Source organism: Urocampus carinirostris, chromosome 5 (assembly GCF_059441175.1).
Source record: "Urocampus carinirostris isolate Australia breed hairy pipefish chromosome 5, RoL_Ucar_1.0, whole genome shotgun sequence".
NCBI lineage: Eukaryota > Metazoa > Chordata > Actinopteri > Syngnathiformes > Syngnathidae > Urocampus > Urocampus carinirostris.
The window spans coordinates 29,894,350-29,917,931 of NC_142353.1; the positions used below are offsets into that span (position 1 = coordinate 29,894,350).

Below are 23,582 nucleotides of genomic sequence, written 5' to 3' on the forward strand. Positions count from 1 at the left end.
AAAAAGTCCTTATCAATACTTTTTGGGGAGGCTATATTTGGACCAAACGAATTCTCCTGTGCGGAGTTTGCATGTTCTCCCTGTGCCTGTGTGAGTTTCCTCCGGGCACTCCAGTTTCCTCACACAATGCCAAAAACATGCATGTCAGGTTAATCGGCCAGTCCAAATTGTTTTTAGGTGTGAGTTGTCTGTCTCTGTGCGCCCTGCGACTGGCTGGCAACCGGTTCAGGGTGTCCCCTGCCCACTGCTGGAAGACGGCTAAGTTGGGCTCCAGCACCCCCGCAACCCTACTGAGGATAAGCGGTGCAGATAATGGATGGATATATTTGGACCCCTCTAAATGATGTAAAAACATCAACATTTATTTTTAGACTAAATTTAGTCATACAACCTACCCACCCATCAAAAATTGTTTGAAAAGACATTGAAAAGATGCCAAGGTTCCCTCCAAAAGTAGTTTTTTGTTTGGTTGAGAAGTGAAGGTTGAAATTAGACGATACAAACAAAACACTGCTGTGATATTTTGTAGGAAATATTTAAGCACTTTGTTAAATAAAGAATTAAAACAACAACAAAAACTACTTTGGGGGACAATTTGGATGCACTAAACACAACCAACCTGGCCATGAAAAACTGATTGAAAGGCATTAATAGAAAAGATGCAAAGGCTCCTTCTGAAAGACTCTTTATTTGGTTGAAAAGTCAACGTTGAAAGAAGAGGAGGTGAAAAAGACTATTTTCAGCCTGTGTTGGAAGGGCTGAATTTACCCATCAAAAAGTGGTTGAAAATATGTTAAAATAGGTTGTAAATATGTTTCTATTTGGATGAAAAGTTACAGTTTAAAACCAAAACTTTTTTTTCAGGACTTTTTGGGAAATTAACTTGAATCACACTACAAAAAACAACCACAAAAACAACAATTCTTTACTAAATTTGATCCATGTTGGAAGGGATGAAGACAACCTAGCCACCCATTAAGAAGTGGTTGAAAATCTTCGAAACACTTTAAAATAAGGATAAGAAGACACCAAGCTTCCCTCCAAAAGACATATTTTGTTTCTTTGGAAATGGAAAGTTGGTAGTAGATGAGATAAACACAACAACTATTTTTGGAGGTAATTGGGCTCATGTTGAATGGGATATAGAAAACCAACCCACCCTTCCAAAATTTTGTTCAATCGCCATTAAAAAGACCACAAACAGCCGCTAGGGTTCCGTCCGTAAGACATTTTTGTTGGGTTAAAAAGTGAAAAATGAAATCAGTTAAGATCAAAGTTTGGTCCATGTTGGATAGGCTAAATTTAAACAACCAACCCAGCTGTCAAAAAGTAGTTAAAAAGACGTTTAAAAGACGTAGAAAAGACGTCCATAGTAGATTGAAAAGTGAAGACTTTTGGGGGGCTACATTTGGACTGTATTAGACAAGATAACCCATACAACATTTGACAACATTTGTTCCATTTTGGGTGGGATAAAGATTACCTACCCATCAACAGGGTTGGGTAGGGTTACTTTAACTGGATTACTTTCAATTACTTTTGGAATAGTCCAATGCCAAATATGCTAATAAAAGACAAAAGAAACTAAATATGAGTAAAATAACATGTAGAAAGCTTTCTCTCCTGGCTTTGATCTCTTTGATCTCTGGCAAAACTAACATAAAATGCGACAAAAACAAAATGAAAATGAATCCAAACAGCTTGCCAACATCATTTTTGCCGTCCCATGTGTTCCGTTACTCCCCAAACCTGCACAGAATTTAGTAATTGTATTCATATTTAGTTTATTTTGTCTTTTATTAGCATATTTGGTATTGGAGTAATCCAAAAGTAATTGAAAGTAATCCAGTTAAAGTAACCCTACCCAACCCTGCCCATTAAGAACTTGTTAAAAATCCATTGAAAAGACCTTAAAAAGACATTAAACAGACTCCAGTGTGCCATCCAAAAGACTTCTTCGTTTCTTTCGACAGTTTTTCTAGTCAAATCATGTTTATTTGTGACGCCCTTAATCACAATGAGTCTCAAAGGGCTGCACAGACCACAGATTATTGCACACCACAGACTACTATGCCACCATCATGATAAAATCAGATGAAATAAACACAGCAATGAGTATTTTTGTAATGCATTTTGTTCATGTTTGATTGGCTAAATTTACACACCCTACAAAGTTAGCAAAATTCATTGAAACAGGATTAATTTGGTGTGGAGGTGAAAGTTGAAAAAAATACTTATTTTTCCAAGCCTTTTTGGGGTAATTTTACACGACATTAGACAATGTAAACACAACCACTTTTTGACAAAATTTAGTCTATATCGCACTAATCATTTTAAAACATAACCAAATTTCAGCATCTATTTCTGGACTGAAACACAGAAAAAATGACCCTACCTACCAAGCATCCTCTAGGAGCAGGCCTTCTCACTCGGTTCACTCTCAATTGCTCTTGAACTCCAAAATGCGAGCTTTCGAAAGGGTTCGATGATGTGCAGTGGAGGGGCGTGGTTGGCTTTGCATTATAACTGACATGTAAATACAATTCTCTGTGTGTGTGTGTTTGTGTGGGGACCCTCCCTTTTTTGTCCCCCATTTTCCCTTGGGACCAAGTGTACAACATGTGCACCCTCAGAAGCGGCGTGTGCCGCTCAAGTGATTAACTCGAGGCCCCTTACAAAAAGAGCCCCCGCTCTCCCCTCCCGAGACACCTCCTGCCCTAGCTCTAGTCCCTGCACCCACACTGTGCAAACAAGGCTCCAACTGAAAAAAAAAATAAAAAATTCCCTGCTTTGTGTGTGGAAGTGTGCCTCCCCCCCACCTGCAGCCCTTTATATTTGAGTGTTAAATAAAGGACTCTCCTTTCCAATAGAAGCTGGAGATCTTTACTTTGAGTGTGATTTACCACCTTGGCGCCACACGTTCTAACAGTCAGAGAGATATGTTGGCACACAAACACAAAGCCTGGAAGATGTACTGTATTTAATGGCGGGGAGCGGCCTGGACGAATCGGGTGTAAATCTAAAAGGACATAGATGCCCAGAATGAGTTTTATTTTCTGCTTAATGTGAAAAAACCCGACAGTTTTACCGATTGATTGTCGTGGTTGTATGCAAGGAAATTAATGGAGAGATCGTTTAGTGACATCAATTGAAAAATAAATAAAACATGGTTATTAAGCCGTCTTATTGTAACATCCAGAACAAAGGGTAGACCCAATCGCGTGACGTTTCTCACAAGTTTATTGAGATAGAGAGAGGAAGGGCAGCGCCCGCGATACGGTGCTCGCTGGACGTGGGAAGCAAGTCGCTCTCGCAATCCGTTCGTGATCCGAATATGGATGTCTTCCTTAGCAAGAGATGGCGGTGTCAGGGACGGAAAAACAGGTTGATAGCCGGGACAGGAGAGCAAAAACGTGGTCGGGATTGAAAACAGGTCGTAGGCGGAGACAAACGAGGAGATCAGGAAAGGACAGGTGGGAAAACGGGTGCAAAAACGGGATAGGAACAAAAAGGCTTGCCTTGTAACAACAGAGGTTCGCAGACGGACTGACAACCGGAGAGTGACAGGACTGGATTAAAAAAGGGACAGGGAACCAATCAGATCGCCCGCAGCGGCTGGCGCCAAGTGAGCGGGCACAGGTGATCCAAATCGGTAATCATGACACGTATGATTTCTCATCTAACATCTTAAACCAAATAAGAGTGTTCTTTCACTGTAACTTGTGTTAAATGTTGTGTAATCTCTTGTCCATTGTTCATTGAATTGCTTGCTTTTGTTCGGATTAATTTTGACTCTATTGTTTCTATTCATCTTACTACCCACCAAACGTAGGACTATCCTTGTAGCTTTTCTTCCCTTTGCCTAACAGTATGGTGCTACACTCCGGAGCCAGAACCAGCAGGCTCAAGCACAGTGTCTTCCATCAAGCTGTCAGGACCCCCTCCCACCACTCTACCTTCTGACAAATCAATGCAGAACTCTATTTAGGCTTGTACTTTGCATATTTTTCATTCTTTGATTCTTTATATAAATTGATATTTTCTATACTGTTTACCCTGGTTGTTATTTGTATTTGAGTCTGATTTATTTATTGTGTGCATGCGGGAAAGAGTAAGTAACTTCCTCTTCGCCTATTTTAAAAAAAGTCAAAAGTTACAAGGTACAAATTATCATGTTATCTGGAAAGAATGATTTTATGTTCAAGTTTATAATAAGAGACAGTATTTTACGACCACTCGTGTTTTTTTTCCCAAGAATAAAAGACTACAGGAATCTGGCTTTACAAAATTCAAAAGTACAACGTCGGCATGATAAAAACTATTGTTGTCAAGACCAGAACGGAGACAGCACCCACTTGCGTTACGTTTCTCTCCGTTTTATTGGAAGAAAGGAAAGGATTGCACCCACGAAAAGTGAAAATCCGCAAAGTAGTGTCACACTTTCATAAAAGCTCCCAAAGGATTGAACTTAGTATAAAATGACGTCATTACCGACTCAGCGTGTATGACATTAACAAACTAACAATTATCTACAAATAATAACGTTTAACACAAGATTGCAGTTGAATAATTGGTCTTATCATCATTATACAAAAGTAAATCAAAATTGGTGGGCTTCTCTTTTCAGTGTAAGAGAGTTTATAGAGCGGCTGGCTAGCTGCTTGCTAGCATCAGGTGTCCATGAATTCAGCCAGATTTCTGTAATGATTGAAATGAAAACAGTCCCAAATGTAGCAATTTCACACTTTGTGGCTCCGTGTCATTTATTTCAGGGCTAATGGACTTGGCGTTGGAAAGATACAGGGTCTGCAGCGGTAGCTTATCAGAGTTGTTAGCCTAGCCGTTACCAGTAGGTCGGACCTAAGGGCAGGTTATTGCTTTCCCTTCTAAATGCAGATTTTTACTTAGATTTTGATACTCTTTTCAAGATGTATTTTTCCAAAATAATCCGCTATAATATTCTGCTCTTTAATAGTTAAAGAGTAAAAATGAAATATAAAAAAAGGGTAAAGTAAGCACATTTTCTCTGCCAATGGCACAAGATGGTAGACCCAAACGCGTAACGTTTCACACAAAGCTTTATTGGAGAATCGATGAAGTCAGGTGCAGGGAAACGAACGACAGCAATCCGGTGCTCGCTGGGCAGGGGGACTAAGGAGCTCGTGGGATCGGAGCGTGATCGGGATGTGGAAACCAGTGGAGTTGCTGAGATTTGGGATCGGAGCGTCGTCGATGTGCAAAAGCGGGTCAAGTAGCCAGAGCGGGAGATCGGGACATGCTCGATGGACAGAACGGGTCAAGTAGCCGGAGACGATCGGGAAGTCAGGGACAGACGAGCAGGATACAGGTGAGGACGGGACAGACAGGAGCCAGAATCAAATAGTGCTTGCCTTGCGTATGCAAAGGTTCGCTGACGGACTGACAAGGAGTGAATGGTGTAGTGAGTTGAAATAGGCAACGAGCAACACCTGGCGCCAAACGAGCGGGCACAGGTGAGGGCAATGGGTAATCGTTACACAAGAATATATTTTTTGTCATTTTGTATGGAAATGCAGTAAAATCTTATTTCTTGCAGGGGTTATGTTCCAGAATAATCACCTCAGCTGTCCTTAGGGGGCACCCTGGTGCCCGAGGGAGACCCATCATATAATATATATGACTCTAAAAAATAACATTTATAGATCTACAAAAAAAAATACAGAAGACAGAATTGAAGTTGAATGAACAACAAAGTTGGAGGGTTTCTCCTTTCAGTTTAAGGAAGAACATCCGGCTAGCTGCACACTAGCATCAGGGATCCTCAGGTAGAACCAGGTTTGCATGATGATTAAGATACCACATTTGCAAAGGTAGCGGTTTCTCATGAGTTGTTGCTCATTGGGTAATGGATGTGGTGTTGGTGAGATACAGGCTCGGTAGGGGTTGTATGTTACATAGCCATAGCACTAGGCTAGGTATGCAGCACCGCTATTGCTTTCTCACCCAACGCCGCCTCAGTCTCTTCTCGGACCTGATAACAATCCACAGAGCACCTGCTGGTGATCAGCATTTCTTTGCGCTCTTTTGACTTTCTTCTGAATCTGATTTAATTGATGAATTTCATTTAGATTCTAACGCGGCACGAAAACACTAGCTGTTGCTGTGCTTCGCAGTTTGTTTTGGTGGTTACATTGATGTGATGTTTTTTGTGCGCCTGCCCCGCTGTTTGACTAACAGCATACACCGCCCTATCACAGTCGCGCACACACACACCCACACCAACACCCACACACACAGAGCCCTGAGGTGCCCTCCCAGGAACGCATATACCGTGTGATGTCTGCTGCAGAACAAAATGCACGATGAAAACCTGCATAGTATCAAAACCGTGAAAAGTAAACAACAATACAGCAAGAGATTACTGTATATATATTAGTGAATAGGTGTGTTTAATAGACCTCAATAAAAAGGTTTTGGTTCTAGTATGGGGGCTGGGTAGTTAGCACTTAGCCCCGCGGTGCGGAGGTTCAGGGTTCAAGTCCAGCCACCGTAGGCTCCCCGTGTGGAGTTTGCATGTTCTCCCCATGCCTGCATGGGTTCAAGTCCAGCTATCGCAGGCTCCCCATGTGGAGTTTGCATGTTTTTCAAATTCCTGTGTGGTTTCAGGTCCAGCTACCGCAGGCCCCCCGTGTTGAGTTTGCATGTTCTCCTCGTGCCTGCGTGGGTTTCCTCCGGGCACTCCGGGTTCCTCCCACAGTCCAAAAACATGCATGTCAGGTTAATTGGCCAGGCCAAATTTTCCCTACGTGCGAACAAGTTGTCTGTCCCTGTGTGCCCTGCGACTGGCTGGCAACCAGTTCGGGGTGTCCCCTGCCCACTGCCCGAAAACAGCTGGGATGGTCTCCAGCACCCCTGCGACCCTACTGAGGATAACCGGTGCAGATAATAGATGGATGGGTGGATGGTTCTGGTACGCTTGTCCTGAATAGTTTTACCAGCTCGGTAGCCTAGATGGTAAGGCGCCCGCTCCGAGACTGGGAGGTCGCTGGTTCAAGCCTCGGCCGAGTCATACCTAAGACTTACAACATTGGTTCTCGTTGCCTCCCTGCTTGGCGCTCGGCATTAAGGGTTGGAATTGGGGGATTTGGTCACCTAATGACTCCCAGCACAGCAGTTGGGTCTAAAATGGCGGCGCCCTGTTTGGCTGTGGCTGCATCGGCTCGCTACAGTTTAACTGTACGGGTCAGGTGTATCGACGTTTTGTTCCGTGTGCATGGTTACAAAGAATGACAATAAATGTAAATTCTATTCTTCTTCTATTCTATTCTATATGCATTGATGTATTTAACCACCTACCACGAGTGGGGTTGAAAATTAGTGGGGGAAAATATAAAAATTAGCTATGTCACAAACATGTTTTATGAGGGATACCTAGATTAAGACATTACAACTTTTTTATTCATAAAGATTTGAAAGAATTAAAAACCCATGGGGTCATTTTTAGGCAACATCAGGCAACCGGCGTGATTCGATTACTTTGGCGAGACAGTGGGGGATGACACACTTGTGTTTCTCTTTTATCCAAGTTTGCAATTCTCTGTCCAAGCAGGGGGTTCCCTGTGTGTATTAGGGGTGTATGATACTTAGCGTTTGAGCGCCCGCTGACCCGCCTGACACAAAGAAAGTCCCTCTCACAATGCACCCCCCTCCACTCTCACATATGCACTCATAGACCCAGAACACAGAGCATAGCCAATCGTATTTTTTTTTTACCGTAGCATTTACTAGCGAGATTTATACCTGCCTCTCTCACACAATAACCGTGAAAGTTTCCACTGTACCTCCACGCTGCCAGATGGTCCCGTTTTAATTCTCACTGTCTGTATGTTAATTTTGAACAGATGCATGTATAATCTATCTGGTTCACAGTCTGTTTTTTTAGGTCAATCTCAAACGCTGTATTGTTCTTTGGGTTTTTTCTTCTCTGATTTATAAATGTGGCTGCTGCAATTTTACTGATTTGTTATTTTCCTATGACCACTGACTTTTTACCGTGATGATTTTTTGTCTCTTTACAACGTTTAATGTGGTTCCAGTTTGGCTGGCCGAGCAGACACCATAAACGTAAACACAAAATGAGATTAAAGAAAGTGTATTTATATCAAAGCAATCAGTAACCAATCTTTTACAGAAACAGAACAGCAACGTTTACTTCAGCAATCAAAGACATGAAAGATTATCAAACACAGGATCAACTACAGTTCCCTGTAATATAATGTCTCAATAGATCTAAATGAACGGAACATGAAAAGAAGAAGAAGTAAGCACACTAACTAACTGTAACTAAACAAAAGAAGGAGAAGACAATGCAGGCTATTTTGCAAAATTACTCTAATGGAGCAAAAAACACAGAAAGGAAGACAACACGGGATATGTTGGGACCAATGTTCCCTTTAATTTTCCACGGGTCTGAGCGTTCACACAAAGTCGCTTGAAACAACAGTGAGCAACCATAATCCCAAGTGTGGCAAGATAATTAATTATCAAACATGTCCAAAACTTAACATCAAGTTACATTTTGCTGAGTTTCCGGCAATGCAAAATTATTTTTCTCTTTTGAATGAATTAACTCATGTACTATTGCAAAGGTTGTACGGCTTACAAACGTCGTTTGTTCTTACAATTCTTTCACAAGATATCAATTTCTTTTTATTTCCTCATATATTTTGTCGCATAATATTAACATTTTTGGGGGCTTATTTAGTCGGTTGTAAGATACAGAACTGTACTTACATTTTTTAGTGGGAGTACAATGTTGGCAACAAGATTCACTTGATATACGGTAATTGGAAATTATATGAATGGAATACAAACTTTTTCTTTTTTTTTCCTGTGTTTTTTTTCTACTTTTTTAAAATTCCTTTAAAAAAAATCTCATTGTGTTTATTTTTTCCGCGCTGTTACCTTTTTCTTTTTGTTCTCTATTTAATTTTTGTCCTACATCTCTTTCTTTTCTTTTTTTCTGGCTTTTTTCTAAATTTTTCCTTCTTTTTTTTTCTTCCTTTTGTCTCTTTTTTTCTCAGCTTTTCACTACTTTTTCATTTTGGTATTTTTTTCATTTTTGTTCTATTCCCCCCTTCCTTAAAGTCATTTTGTGTATAATTTTACATAATATTTGGTCATGTTGGGATTAAAGAAGCAAAAACAACCTGAAGAGCCGTTTAGGACCCGAAAGAGCCGGTTCCTTTTAGTGAGCCGAGCCGAAGAAGCCGGTTCTCGACAACCTCTACTAACTTTACTCAACTTCGTTCTACTTCCACTCGAGCTCAAAATACCGCATTTAGGACACAACGTCAGGGGAACCCGTGTATTTTTACCTACATGCACTGTAACTTTGACTTAAGTCACTTCTTAATTAGTAATTTTGAGCCCTCATTTTTGTGCGCTGGCTAGATTTTCTTGTGCGCTGAGAATGTGCGAGCAGTGCGCAATTGCGCACGCGCGCAGCTTAGAGGGAACACTGGTTGAGACACTAATTAACTCTAATTTAAAAAAACATCGAAAGAAGACCTTTCTGGCTTTGTTAGAACACTGACTAACTCTAACTGAATAAAAGAAACAAAAATGAAAGACAACACAGAATATGTTGAGACACTAACACTTGACAAAAACGTAAATGTTGGCCAGTAGGATGTGTTGGAACACTGACCAACTGTAATTGAAAAAAAAAAAACCAGAGGAGCAAGAAGACACAGAATACATTGGGACACTATCTCTAACTGAACAAAATATGACAGCTAAATAACTCCCAGGATATCTTGGAACACCTAACACTGAACCAAAATAATAAAGAAAGACAATGCTGAATGTGTTGGGGACACTCACTAATTTTAACTCAGTGCTTCTTAATTATTTTCTCTCTTGCCCCCCCTTGGAAGAAGAAATCCTCTAGGCCCAAAAATCGGGGTCAAAATGTCAATCATTAAGTCAGGCAGGTCAGGCTTCTCTCTCACCAGTTTATTTATTTATAATTCTTTTTTTTTCCTTTGTGGAGGATTTACACAGCATGCACTTACTTTTACTTAAGTCATTATTTAGATAAAAAAAAATGCTTACCAAACTATCAGTTTAACTCTAATTCACTAGATCAAAAACAATTTTCATCCTCGGTGTTGGGGTAAAAGACGCGTGGCTTCCTCCTTCCACCTCCCTCATGTCAGATGTCATTTCTGCTTCTCGCCAATAGCTTACAAGCTTTACAAACTTTCTTTCTGCTTTTCTTTTAAATCTTTCACCATGTGCTGCTTGTAATCTGCAGAATTTGATTTTCCAAACCGTTGATTTAGGCATTGCATGCAGTGGACACTTGGTTTGAGGGACCCGCCCCCAAGTAAACATCAAGCTGCGAAGATCAGCCCAAACGCACAGTTCTGTCATGATTACTGATGCGGGGCACCTGAGTCTGCTCCGATGGCGCCAACAGCCGCGGACGCTGATTGGCTGCTTCCTCTTTTTTATACCCCCACCTTCCTGAAAACACTCGTCAGATCGTTTGTGAACTTACGCTACATGCTCCTGACTCTATCCTGCCTTGTTTCCTGCCTGATACCTGTTGCCGACCTCTTATCTGGACCCGTTTATTTTTTTGCTCCTCCGCCCCAGCCATCGACCTGTTTGTTCTCGCTGTCAACGACCTTCGCTCGACACGGAAGTGCCACTTCCGCGTTCCTGCTATCTGCCACCTGTGACCGACGATCATCAGATCTTGGATGCAAGTCCTGTTCTCCTTCTTAATAAAAACGGAGTAAAACGAACGCAATTGGGTCCCGTATCCGTTCTGGGTCTGTGACTAGTTCCACGCTGAAGTACACATGGCCTTAGTTAAGCTTCGTGTTTACTTTGGTAGCAAATTAAAGCTTGGTGTTTTTTTCGGGCTTGGTAATCAGACCAAATGGATCTGTCGGGTTTGGGCGGGTTCGGGTTATATACCAGAGACTAGGGTCGGGTCAGGCTAACTTTTTTAGGCTCGAGCTTCCCTAAACGGGGGGTCAATTACACAGTAGATGGCGATAAAGCCCTGCTCGACCTTTTCTACCTCCTCAGTCATTCGGCGCTGTCCCAATTGTGTTTGCTTACGCATATAATTGGAAATAAGAACTTAAGCCAAACGTCGCGTCTAAACGTAGTTGTAGCCGCTTTTAAAGACGTTCCAATTTCAATCCTGAACTCCAAACTCATCCAACGTTTTGCCTTTAGGCGCCCAGTGCCATGTTCGATTGGCTCGAAGCGAAAACCTGGACACGTTGCTGCCAGCGTTACAAAACATGTTAGATAATCGGAATCAACCCACGTTTTACGCAAAGTATCGGATGATGTCTCCTGAGTCATCAAGCGGGCACTTGCACTTATCGTCGTCATGTCACGGGGGAAATTAAACTCACAAATTAAACATGGGAAAGGACGTGGATGGGTTAAACTATTACGATTACGCCATCAAATTGCCTATTATCCAGTGTAGCTTGTCAGAAACACACGTGCATATGCAAAAATGCACAGTAAACTATGCTATAACTTTTCACGGTCTGGCTACTTTATTGAATTGTATCGTGCTTTGTGTTCTGCATTCTGATTGGCTGAACCGTCTCTTCTCTATCTGTGCAGCATTTTTGTAGTTTAATATGTGCAGTAAACTCCAGGATATACCTTAATCCGTCATGAAGTGGGAATCCAAAATTAGATTGACGTGTAGTGGTGGTCATGCGTACTAATGCGTTCCACACACCCAGTACCTCGAATGAAAACATTAAAATTACAAAATAGTATATAGTCAATATTACCTACGTGTATTATATGTGTGAATCATCAGGTGACGGCGAAGGCGGATTAAAATTAGTCCCTAATAGTCCCAATCATCGAATGGTTACAGCTGTATAACTTGGCGAAGGTAGTGATTGGTTCGCTTTGTTTGTTTTTTTTGACAATCACCAGCTTCATTTCCATGGTTATCATGTTTTTTCTTTCTTTTTTGAGCAACACTGCAATACTTGAGACCCATAGCAAATGAATAGTACAGAACATATAGTATTGTATTGGAAACTCACAGTTCAGCTAATGACATATCAGTATTATACTGATGTCGTGACGCGAACCAATAGCAGACCAGCATTTTACATGAAGTCTACCAATAGCAGACCAGTATCTTAGAGACGTAATATGCACACTCCTAGAGTTCAAATTTTATTTTGTTTTTTTTGGCCTCACAAAATAGTTTGTTGTTGAGGTCATAAGGAAAATCCTGTAAAGAGGGCCCCGAAAACATTTTATTCCTCACCATATATAGTGAAAAGATTTTAAGGCAAATTTTGAATTTGATGATTTTTGGGCACGCAAAATAAGTCAAAAAAAGGAGGGGTCACTGTACATGTACGCAAAAGACCTTGCATTACGTTTTTGAAAATTGTCTTGGAATGTCAAGTTTTCCGAAACCCTTTATGTACTTATGTTTGGAAAAAATAGTTATTCTTGTTAATATGCTTATGTGACCTAGAAGATTTTATGAAAATAAATAGCTCATCTGAGGGCTTTTAGAACAGGTGGGAATTTCTTATATGTAGTTTTTGCTCTCTCCCCTGTTCTCCTTGCAAGTTAAAAATCCATTGATATCCTTTGTTCCTATTTTGAGAGTCTAATACATTTTAAACGTAACCTTACTTCATTGATTTAGCCAGTTTCCATTGCTGCGCAGATAACACTCTACTATATTTTACGATGGCGTAATCTACCCCACTAAACTGTGGAAATTTGGAGGCCTGCCTCACTGAGATAAAAAGATGGATCTCAGTTAACTTGTTGCTCCTCAAGCATGAAAAGACCGAAATGTTAATTATTCGTCCATCTAAATGCCGTGAATTGTTAGAAAAAACTGCTCTGAATATTGACAAATGTAATATCACCCAGAGTGACTCAATCAAGGTGTCTAGGTGTCATTTGACCATAATCTGTCCTTCCATTTAAACGTTATAACGAATATTACGAGAACAGCTTTTTTCCATCTTGACGACATTGCCCAATTTCAGGCCCGGGTGGTGTGGACCGCTCTGCTCACTGAGATTGGATGTGCAACCTCAGTGGAACTGTTTAAATCTAGGCTTAAAACACATTTATATTATATATCTTATGAATTACCTATATTTCCTGTTTGCAATATCCATGTATTGGTTGTTATTATAACATTTGTTGCAGCCTGGTCATTCTAAAAGGGGGATTACCTCATGTGCACTCTCTTCTCAGGGTTTCTTCATTTTCCTCGTGTTGAGGTTTTTGAGTTTTTCCTTGCCCTTATATAGGTTTTAGAGCAGGGGATTGTGTAATAATAGTCTGTAGTTTGCAATAATTTGTGGTTTCTGCAGCCCTTTGAGACTCCTTGTGATTAAGGGCTATACAAATAAACATGACTTGATTTGACTATACTGTTATTTTAAGTACGTTACACATGATGCATATGAGTAGGTTTGAACATTTAATAGCTTTATAATTTGGGGCTCCAAGAAAAATAATCTGACATAATATATATCAGTGAAATGAGGAATTTCTGATAAAAAAGAAAAATTCAGACCACTACCCAAAACAAACAAATTGTGGCATCAATGAGAACATGATGCTTGAAGATGAAAAGAAGATGATGTTTATTTACAGCATCAAAAAAGATAATGGGAGTTTTTGAATTCCATTTTCCATTTTTTTCCAAAGAAACTTCTACTCAGCTAGGTTCTGGTGAAGAATAAGAAGCATGTTTCCAGCGTAGAAGAAGATGATGCTTGTTTTCAGTATGGAACAAGACAACCATAGTTTTCTACTTTGAAAAAGAAGCGAGTTTTCTGTGTAAAGGAGGTTGTGCTCAAAAGCCCAAAGTAGCACGACATATGCATAATCTAATTAACATACAAGGTGCTCCAGAGTATACATCACAAGATCAGCTAACCTAAAAATAAATTTTAATTCAGAGTCTGAAAAATATGATAGTCACCACTTTTCTTTTCAATTGAAGTGTATTTCAAATTTTAATCATTTTACATTACTCCAAAGGTAGAATTCATCTTAATGATTCTATTGTTACATTTTGAATATAATGCTCCCTTTTCACAAAATAATCTTTAATAGTTATAACTTGCACTCTTTACCCTGATATTTAGTATTAAGAAATACTAAATATCAGTTTTCATTTCAAGCCACAGTCTCCTCCCCTTCAAGCATCCACCAACTAACTCCACTGCACCAGCCTAAGTCACATCACACTCAAAGAAAAGACATTTTCATTTGAATGTTTTAACCTGAGTCCTGGGGGGTTTACTGTACTTGATTTATTGATCAAAAAAACTGATTTGACTGTTTTCGTTGAATATTGCCATTTAAGCATGTGTGAAAACAATGGCGATGAAATGATGAAGGTGCTGTATCTGAATCCAATCAAGAGGTTTCTCCGGATACATGTTTCATGAGGGGGAGAGAGATGGGTACTTCCAACGACCCTGACAGTTGAGGTAACTGTGAAAAGTGACCGAATCCTCAAGATAAATAAGGGTTCACTCTATATTATGATCTGTGCAGCGAGATGACTTACAGAAAAGACCACCGTGGCCTCCAACAACAAATCAAATGAGAATAAGAGTTACAGACAGCCATCTATCTTCTGCTCTATCCGCTATTACGTGCAGTGACCGCGCTCAGGAACTCACAATGACGCCAAATAGCATCTAATTGGCTGATCCTTTTAGCGCATTGTGAAAGGATATCGTGCGTGAATGGAAGGGGGCGAAGAGCGAGAATAGTCGAGGATCATTACAGACCCCACAGTGACGAGACGAAGAGCCGGGTTCTGAAAGAGAAAAGACGTGCGGTGGGTGCCTATGAGAGAGATTTACTCCACCAGAGTTTGAACGCCGCATAATGAACTGACTAGTGCATTGTCCCTCGCTGTGAAAGGGGTTTGCATGCCTGTTCTATTTTAACGGCGGCGGTTATCGCATCATCTACGCTCATTGTTGGGTTCGTCTTTGATAGCTGGCCAGCGTTGGGTGACGTAGGGCCCTCTGGTGAAATGAGATTGCCTTCAGCGTTGGAACGAGACAGAGGGTCAAACCCAACAATCGAGAAGCTCGCGTATAGATAGATAAGGGAGTGAACTGGGTTTGTGCGGCTGGTTAAATACTAATTAGGCAACACCAGCATTTGCATGAGCTCAACAGCTGCAACAAAATGATCCTCAATGAGGTCCTAAGCGAGAGAATTTAGTGCTAAACGGATGCTTAGTGTGCTGATTGGAATTTGTAACGTTTTATATTGTGTCGTTGATGGCGTTTTTAGCCGGAGAGACAGCCAATAAAAGATTGTACTCTAATCCCTCGTTTATCACGGTTATAGAGACTGTAACTCACAGCAAAGATCCCCCCCTCATTTTTAACACGTGCTCTGCCAGCCCCTGCTCACAGCAATAGCCGAACGGGGATGATGGGCGGCAGCTGCATGGGTGCTGTTCATTTTAGGTGGATAGAGCCTAAACAAAGAGGTGCCAAGCATACATTTTCTTTCTCAGCCTGCTGCTTTCAGCAGTCGTCGACAAAGGATAATTTTTTGCGGTCAGAAACGTGTATTCCAGGTGGGCTAAAATGGTATGCTCCCTGACAAAAGTGCCTTCGACCAGTCCCCGTTTGCAGCTTCATGGAATTGGGGATAACAGATCCTGGCCACACGAGTGCAGTTCATTTTAAGCGGAAATATTGTTAAAAAAAAGAAGCAGCCAGGCCTGACAGAAGTGCTCCCTAGTGGTCCCTGTTTGTAGCAATATACCTTTATGAGGGGGGATCATGTAGGTTGCTGCAAGACATTAGTGCAGTTATGAAATGAAATGAAATGATCTGCATTTATATAGCGCTTTTCAATTCAATGACTTCCCAAAGCGCTTTACATTGTGCTTCACATTTCCCAATAGCGGCCGTGATCTCTGCAGCCATGCAAGGCGCTAACTTGCTTATTGAAGGTATTGGGGGTTCAGTGTCTTACCCAAGGACACTTCGACATGTAACACGGACAAGCCGGGATTCGAACTGGGATCCCTTAATCCTAAAACGATCGCTCCTGAGCTATTGCCGCCCCAGTTTATTATAGGCAGATATTATGGTAATGAAAACAAGTGTGGTCTGCCAATCCTCGCTTACAGCAATATGCAATCGATAAAGATCACAGCCGCATGAGTGCAGTTCACCTTTTGGTGAATAGGAAGGCAAAAGCAAGGCACCAAAGGCTCCGGTCAATGCAATAAGCAACCGGTAATGCTAGGTCATGGCCGACCAAGGGTGTTGTGATTCAGGGTTGAAACACCTGATGACATCAAATCTTTCTGGCCAAAGCTACATTCATCAAATGTGAATGAAGTACAGCGAAACCTCGGTTTTCGAACGCCTCTCAGTTCGAACAAATCGTAGTCCGACCAAAAATTCCCAGAAATTCTCGCTTCGCTGTTCGGTCAAAAAATCGGAGTTCGAACGCTGGTAATGCGTGAGTGCGTACTTTAGGGTGCGATGCTGAGCGGCGTATGGGTGGAGATCGCTCTTTTCGTGACCAACTGTTATCGCGTGCGGACGTGCTTTGTTTTGCTTTCGCTTTTAATATAGGTGTACGAAGTGTTTTAGCCCCTAATTGTGCCTCCGAAGAAAGTCAGTGCAAGCAGCAAAGTTGGGTGAAAAAAGAAAAGTAGTGCGTACAACTATTGCATTTAAGAAGGAGGTGTGCTAGTGTCTGGTCTTGCAAGGGAATACCCCACCGTCCACCTGCGCCTTCTGCTAACCACCACAAAGGTAAGAAATCCTATGCATTATTATTTTCTTTATCCTTTTTTTTTATTTTTACACGTTCATATTAGCGTAATCTTTCGTACTGAAGATTACGATAATGCGAACGTACGATTAGCCTGGGTTAGCTTCATGTTTACGTTAAACATTTAAAACATTCAGGGTGTTGGTACGGAGCCCAACATTCAGGGTGTTGGGACGGAGCCCCCTTTCCAATGAACCGCTCACCACTTGTTGTGGAGACCCGGGTGCTAAATGACTTGTAAACGACCTGATTTTTTCATTTTTACATGTTCATGTTAGCGTAATCTTTTGTACGGAAGATTACCATAACGATACAATTAGCCTGGGTAAGCTTTATGTTTACGTTAAACATTCAAGGTAAACATTCAGGGTGTTGGAACGGATTAAAACGATTTACATTATTTTTAATGGGAAAAATGATTTCGGTGATCAAACAAATCGGTTTTCGAACAGGGTTCTGGAATGGATTATGGTCGACAACCGAGGTTCCACTGTATAGGCATATTCAGATGGATGGATTTTTCAAATTTCTAGTTATTATTGTATTCATTTTTATTATTTTCTTTGTTATTTTTTATTTCTTTATACGTATGTATGATTTGTGTGTCTGTAGTGTAGTGGTTAACACATTCGCCTAACACGCAAAAGGTCTCTGGTTTTAGACCGGGTGGAAACATTTGTTGGCCTGGAGAGTGATGGGTGCCACCAGGTTGTCATTGCCCAAGCCAAAAAAATCGGTATTGGTATATAATAGACCCATGTGCGAATGCACACAGAGAATGCCAGTACGTCTGAGGCATTATACGTGCATTGCGAGGTAGAAAAGAAGGAATCCTTTCTTAGCACAGCAGCCCTTTAACCCTGCAAGTGAGTAATAAGGTTCAAATTATGGAGGATAAGTATCTTCCTACTTTATAATGAGCACAAACTCAGCACAATAGTTAATGTGAAATGTGGGAAGAAATAAAATGAGCTCATTCTTCAGGGGTTTGATGCTTTACTTTTTAAATATTTTTTTAGCCGAATACATTTTTTGTTTATGTTATTTAAAAATAATTAAAAAAAGAAAACCTTTATCCATTTATTAAACTCTGTAGCTTCATTTTTGCTGTATGTGGTCTTTCATTATTGGTAAATGAAAAGTAAAAATTCAAAGAATAAAACTAATATGTATAGTAAAAAAATATTCCAACCACGGGGAAATCACACAGCACATTCCCCTACAACCCAGGTGGTTAAGGGATCTGTAAACCGATATATATATCTATCCGGATCTAAAAGAAAGCTGTGTGCTTGGATTTGCTAGCGTGAGGTCGAATGTGAATGACTAAGATGCTTCTCTCTGGAGGGTGACACTCTATTTGGGACAGTTATTTTAAGACTTGTCTTCCTCAGTAGGTCGACAGCCTAGTTTAGAAAGTGAGCTGCATTCGAGCAGGAAATCATCAATTATAGTCAAAGCAGTGGTCGACTGTGAATAATAGAACGCAGCCAGTTCATTTCAGGTGAGCCACTGTAGCATGTTTTGAAGCCAAGACCAGAAAAATGAATGCGCTCCGCAGGCTTGTGCTGTGAGCAATTGGCGACTGGGGATAATGGATTGCTGCCACAACTGTGCATTTCAATCTAGGCAGGCCAAAATGGCACGCCTCCTGACAGAAGTGTCTTCTTTCGGTCCCCGCTCACAACAATACCTGCTTGGAGATAATGGATCGTGTCCAGATGAGAAATATGGTTAATGGCTGCACGAGTGAAAAAGAACGAAAAAACGGCCACACATGACCCACCTTGTCTTTCTCTGCCCCTTTTTGAGCAATGATCAACTGGAGATAATGGATCAAAACAGTGCAAAGTTCATATAAGCCAGGCCACAATGGCACTCTTAAACGACAAACAACAAACAATTACTCCCAGCAATAGTTGACCAGAGATAATGGATCGCAGCCACAACTACACATTTCATTATAGGCAAGCAGAACGGAACCCCACCCGACATAAGTACTATTTGCCGGTCCTTGCTTGTAGGAACATCGGATCAGGGATAATGCATCGCAGCCACAAGAGTGCAGTTCACTATTTGGCGGACTAAACGTCAAAAAAGAGCTGCCACACCCAACAGAAATGCACTCTGCTGAATCGCAATCACATATTGCCGTAAATTATGGATCGCGGCATCTTAAGTCATTACCAGGTTATGATTATTAGAGTTAGGGATATTCTGCAATACTGAGAAATGTACATACAAAATAAAAGATCTATATACAGCACATGACCATATAATTAAGCCGACCCCTGCCAAAAACTGGCATCATTTTCTCCTACACTGAAAACAACATTCATCTTCTATTGTGCATCAAATAAATTGATGGTATTCTCATGAGTTAATGGTCTTTTTTTGCTATGTTCTATGTAAAATAATAGCTTTGCCTTTATTCATTTGGCTGAAAATAATGCCTTACATTCCAGTATGATTTATAATTGTTTTTCCCCTGTCAAGTTATGAATTTTTGGTGACTTCAAAGAGAAATATGGTCTGGAAAATATATATATATCTTTTCTTTTTTACATTTTAATCCATCATGGATTTTTTAGGGCTCTTTTATGTCCTTTGATATATTGGTATTTCATATCTGTAACTGTGAATACTCAATAGTTAGAACTGTTGTGTCTTTCTAAAAAAAAACAAAAAACTATAAATTCTTAACAAAGCATGCACATGTTGTCACCAACTCTTCTGAAGCTGATAGATGCTTTTTAGTTACCGATTAGTGCAAAGGGCTGAAATAAATTAAGGTGTTAACATTATGTTATTACTATGTTACTAGTATGTTATTACCAGGTTATAATTATTATGAAAAGGGTTAAAATATTTCTGCAGTCGGACAAAAAGACCTGCCGCGTCGCAGTTTGCGCACCCCGGATCTAATGTCCCAAGTAGGTCATCGTCATTTATTTTGAATAACACAGAGTTAGAAATGTCTTTTTAACTCTGTTCGAACTGTGCGGAATGAAGCTGGAGACGATTTGAGAGACGTTCCTCGGGTGTGACGAGGCGAATGGACACGTCCGAGCTTGTTCCACATCCTTGAGAAAACATTGGGTGTGCGTGAACCTTCAGCAATATTTTGTGCACCTGGTATGAAAGATCAATGGTTCTCAACTGGTCTGGTTTGAAGACCCAACATCGATCCAAACTCAAATAAGAAAAAAATGAAATTCTCAAATTTATTAAATAAAAAGACTTAAACCGGGGCAGCACGGCGGCGCAGTGGTTAGCGCGTGTGCGGCACAGTTCTAAGGTCTTGGGAACCTCCTGTTGGGGTTCAAATCCAGCTACCGGACTTCCTGTGCAGAGTTTGCATGTTCTCCCCGTGCTTGCGTGGGTTTCCTCCGGGCACTCCGGTTTCCTCCCACATTCCAAAGACATGCATTTCATGTGAATTGGACGGTCCAAATTGTCCCTAGGTGTGAATGAGCGAGCGAGTTGTCTGTCCCTGTGTGCTCTGCGATTGGCTGGCAACCAGTTCAGGGTGTCTCCTGCCCATTGCCCGATGATTGCTGGGATGGGCTCCAGCACCCCCGCAACCCTACTGAGGATAAGCGGTGCAGCTAATGAGATGAAATGAGAAGGACTTAAACCGGATTTAGAAGAATACGATCTATCCATTTTCTGTATTGCTTATTCTCACTAGGGCCGTGGGGTGCGCTGGAGCCCATGACGGCTAGCTTCGGACAGTGGGCAGGAGACACCCTGAACTGGTTGCCAGCCAGTTGCAGGGCACACAGAGACAGACAATTCACAAGTATGTTTTTGAAATGTGGGAGGAAACCCGCGCAGGCATGGGGACAACATGCAAACTTTGCACGAGAAGGCCTGTAGGACTTGAACCCGTGACCTCCACATAATGTGGCTGACTCGATCACCACTCATCCTCCGTGCCGCCCATTCAGAAGTCTATATTCCACAGATTTTTAAACAAAATGACAAACAAAACCAAAAAGTCTTTGAAGTAATGATATTCACTATAATCCTAAAAAACCTGGATTTCTAATAAAATCCAAAACACTTTACTGCAGTAACTTCAGCCATTTTTTGTCAGACTCATCATACGCAAACAATGAAATAAAAAAGGGCAAATTCTTAGATTTGTTTTTTTAAAATGACTCCAATTGAGTAATTTTAGCAGAGAACGCACACTTAAACCAAACAATAAACACTGCACTATGAAGGAAAACCAAAACAGTTAATTTGTAGCAGTTTTATACACACACCAAAAATAAATCAAACAAAAACTGCAATTCAAAATTATTTAAGCGCACAAAACAAACTATTCTTCTTATCAGCTTATCAAAAGATAAGAAACTGAAAAACTGTGCTTTGAAAAAAAAGCACAATTTACCTACACATTAGCTGTAACGCTAACTTGAGTTTGGAGGAATAAATGGAAGAACTGTACATGTTTTTTGCTTGTTTTGCTTCAGTTTTGGTGGCCCCCATCAGCTCGCTGATGTTTTTGACCTCCTTTATCTTCCTTGATATTGAAATATTTTAAACGATTCGCCATGCTCAACATGTGTAGACAAATTTCGCCCGCCTTTTTCTCTGCTGTGGAATAGTGGAAGTCAACTCGCATTTGCAAGAAATTATCTCCAATTAGTGTTAAGCGTGTAGAAGACACTCCGATATTTTTTTTCTGAGCAGTTTTTTGCCAGAGCAAAAAAAAATCAACAACCACAAACAAGGGCCACAACCCACCAGTTGAGAAGCACAGTGATCGATAACAGTGAACAGAATTTTCATTTTTAGCAAATACAAAGCGGGATTAGAATTAGCCTCAAAAATGAACATTTATTTTTAATTTTGTTGTCAACCTGACACAGGATAGTCTTTATTTAGTGATGCCGAGTAATAATGTATAGTCCCAAAATGGTGTAATCTCATAATTAGCACAATGAGCAATTAATGTAGATGCTGTAAGAGCAAAAAAAAGAAAAAAGGAAATAAAGCCATCAGTAAGCTATTGAGTTTTTTTCCCATTTGAGGATATCATTGCCTCAAACTGAGATCACCAAAACAATTATGGTAAGCACAAAGTAGCCCCCCGAAGAAACCTCAGTAGCTCAGGGACCAGTTCTGATAATAGCTCGCTGGTCATTGGTCCTTGTGATTTTCTAGAAATTTGATTTCTAACTGAGATGGTTTTAGTGGTTGGCAGACCCAATTTAATCCCATCCCTAATTCTGAATGAAAAAAAAACAATAATAAGAGTGATTATAACGACTCTGTAATGATATTAGTTGTTATTTTAGTAGTTTTAACCCTACCTCTAAAAATTACAACCTGGTAATAACAATGCAATAACATGGTAAGAACATATTACTGACATAGTCATTTTAAATTAGCTCTTAGCTCATCAAATTTGTAGCTAATCGGTAAATAAAAAGAATTGTCGGCTTGCGATACCAAGCAGAAGCATCAACATTAAAATTCACTCTTTTTACCCGGCCACCATCTCTTTAACCTGTTGGCCTCGGCTACAGGTTCCCTTAAAACAAGGACAAAAAGGCTTGAAACAGTTTTTTTCCCCAGGGCCATCACCACCATAAACAAGCTCACAGGGATGTGAAAATATATATCTTGCAACTTATTTGGGATTTATTTTTGTCGCTGGTAAACGTTACTACTTTTCATTGCACTACTGTTACAATGCACTGTTCTTTTATTGTGCGACTGTTTGGGGCCAGTCTCTAAGGACTCGCGGCTCATGGATCCCTTAATTGCCAAGGGTTGTAGGGGCACCCATGGTGTGTCTTGGGTGAGTACAGCCTGGCGGCGCCCATTCTTCTCTAGGCTGTTTTTTTTTGGTAGGGTTTAGCTCCCCCACATGAAACAGATAGCTCTGGTTTTCATGGTTAGCAGTAGCAGGAAAAGCCTCCTGATCTGACTCAGATACAGGACCTTCATTGTCCTGCTCTTCAGAGATGAGCTGGACCTCTAAGCACTACTTTGTAACTATTTTTACATATTTATCCTGACAGTCTTGAATTGTATTATTCTCTTTAAAATATTTAGAATGTGTTTAGCCTGGAGTGTCAGGTCTAATCTTGTTGCATTCCATGTTTCACAACGTTGATATAAATGACAACAAAGACAATTCAGTTAAATTCAATTCAACTGAAAACAGGCTAATCCAGTAACGGTAGCATTGACATCCCACTGAAATAAGGAAACCTTGTAAGACATTCTTCAGGATCTGAACTTGTTCGACAAGAAAAATTCAGATTCTAAGCGTTTAAAGTTTTCAGAACCAACTTGAGCAAACAATGTTTGAAGACTTACCTGTCCAGTCTGGTTTTCCAGAACATGGATTGTTCTTTCTGGAGTAGACCACAAAGACTGAGGACAACGTTATTGTCTTCCTGTCAAGAACGTTCTTCAGTGCAATCAGTCCGTCCACTGAACATTCACATTCCTGTATAAAGTCGCTCAGCTCTGTCTGCCCGCCCCCTCTTTACTGAGCGTCTTTTGTAGCCTCCCCACCTCGCCTGAATTCCCATCTCACTCCGCTCTGTCACTCTTCGTCCCAACAGCGCTCCAGTGAATCCTTCTCGCGCTTCCACTTTCTTGTGTTACTACTAAAAAGCCATTGGATACTGCACTACTGCACATGGATAAGGACATTTTGTTAGGAGTTTAGGTCCCACTTCTTTGGTTGTTACTGGTTCACTGCA

General features: G+C 40.7%; 1 protein-coding gene across 3 annotated transcripts in view; it reads right to left on the minus strand.

Moving 5' to 3' along the window:
* Positions 1-23,337, minus strand: part of lzts1 (leucine zipper, putative tumor suppressor 1) — a 39,994-nt gene extending 16,657 nt beyond the window's left edge. The window contains exon 1 of one of the 3 annotated variants that reach the window (XM_088335133.1): positions 23,191-23,337. The gene's annotated coding sequence lies outside the window, so the exon portion shown is untranslated. Of the gene's footprint in view, positions 1-2,395; positions 2,515-23,190 lie in introns of those variants that run through there. The other 2 variants (XM_088335135.1, XM_088335134.1) reach the window with 2 other exon arrangements.
* Positions 23,338-23,582: the final 245 nt, after the last annotated feature.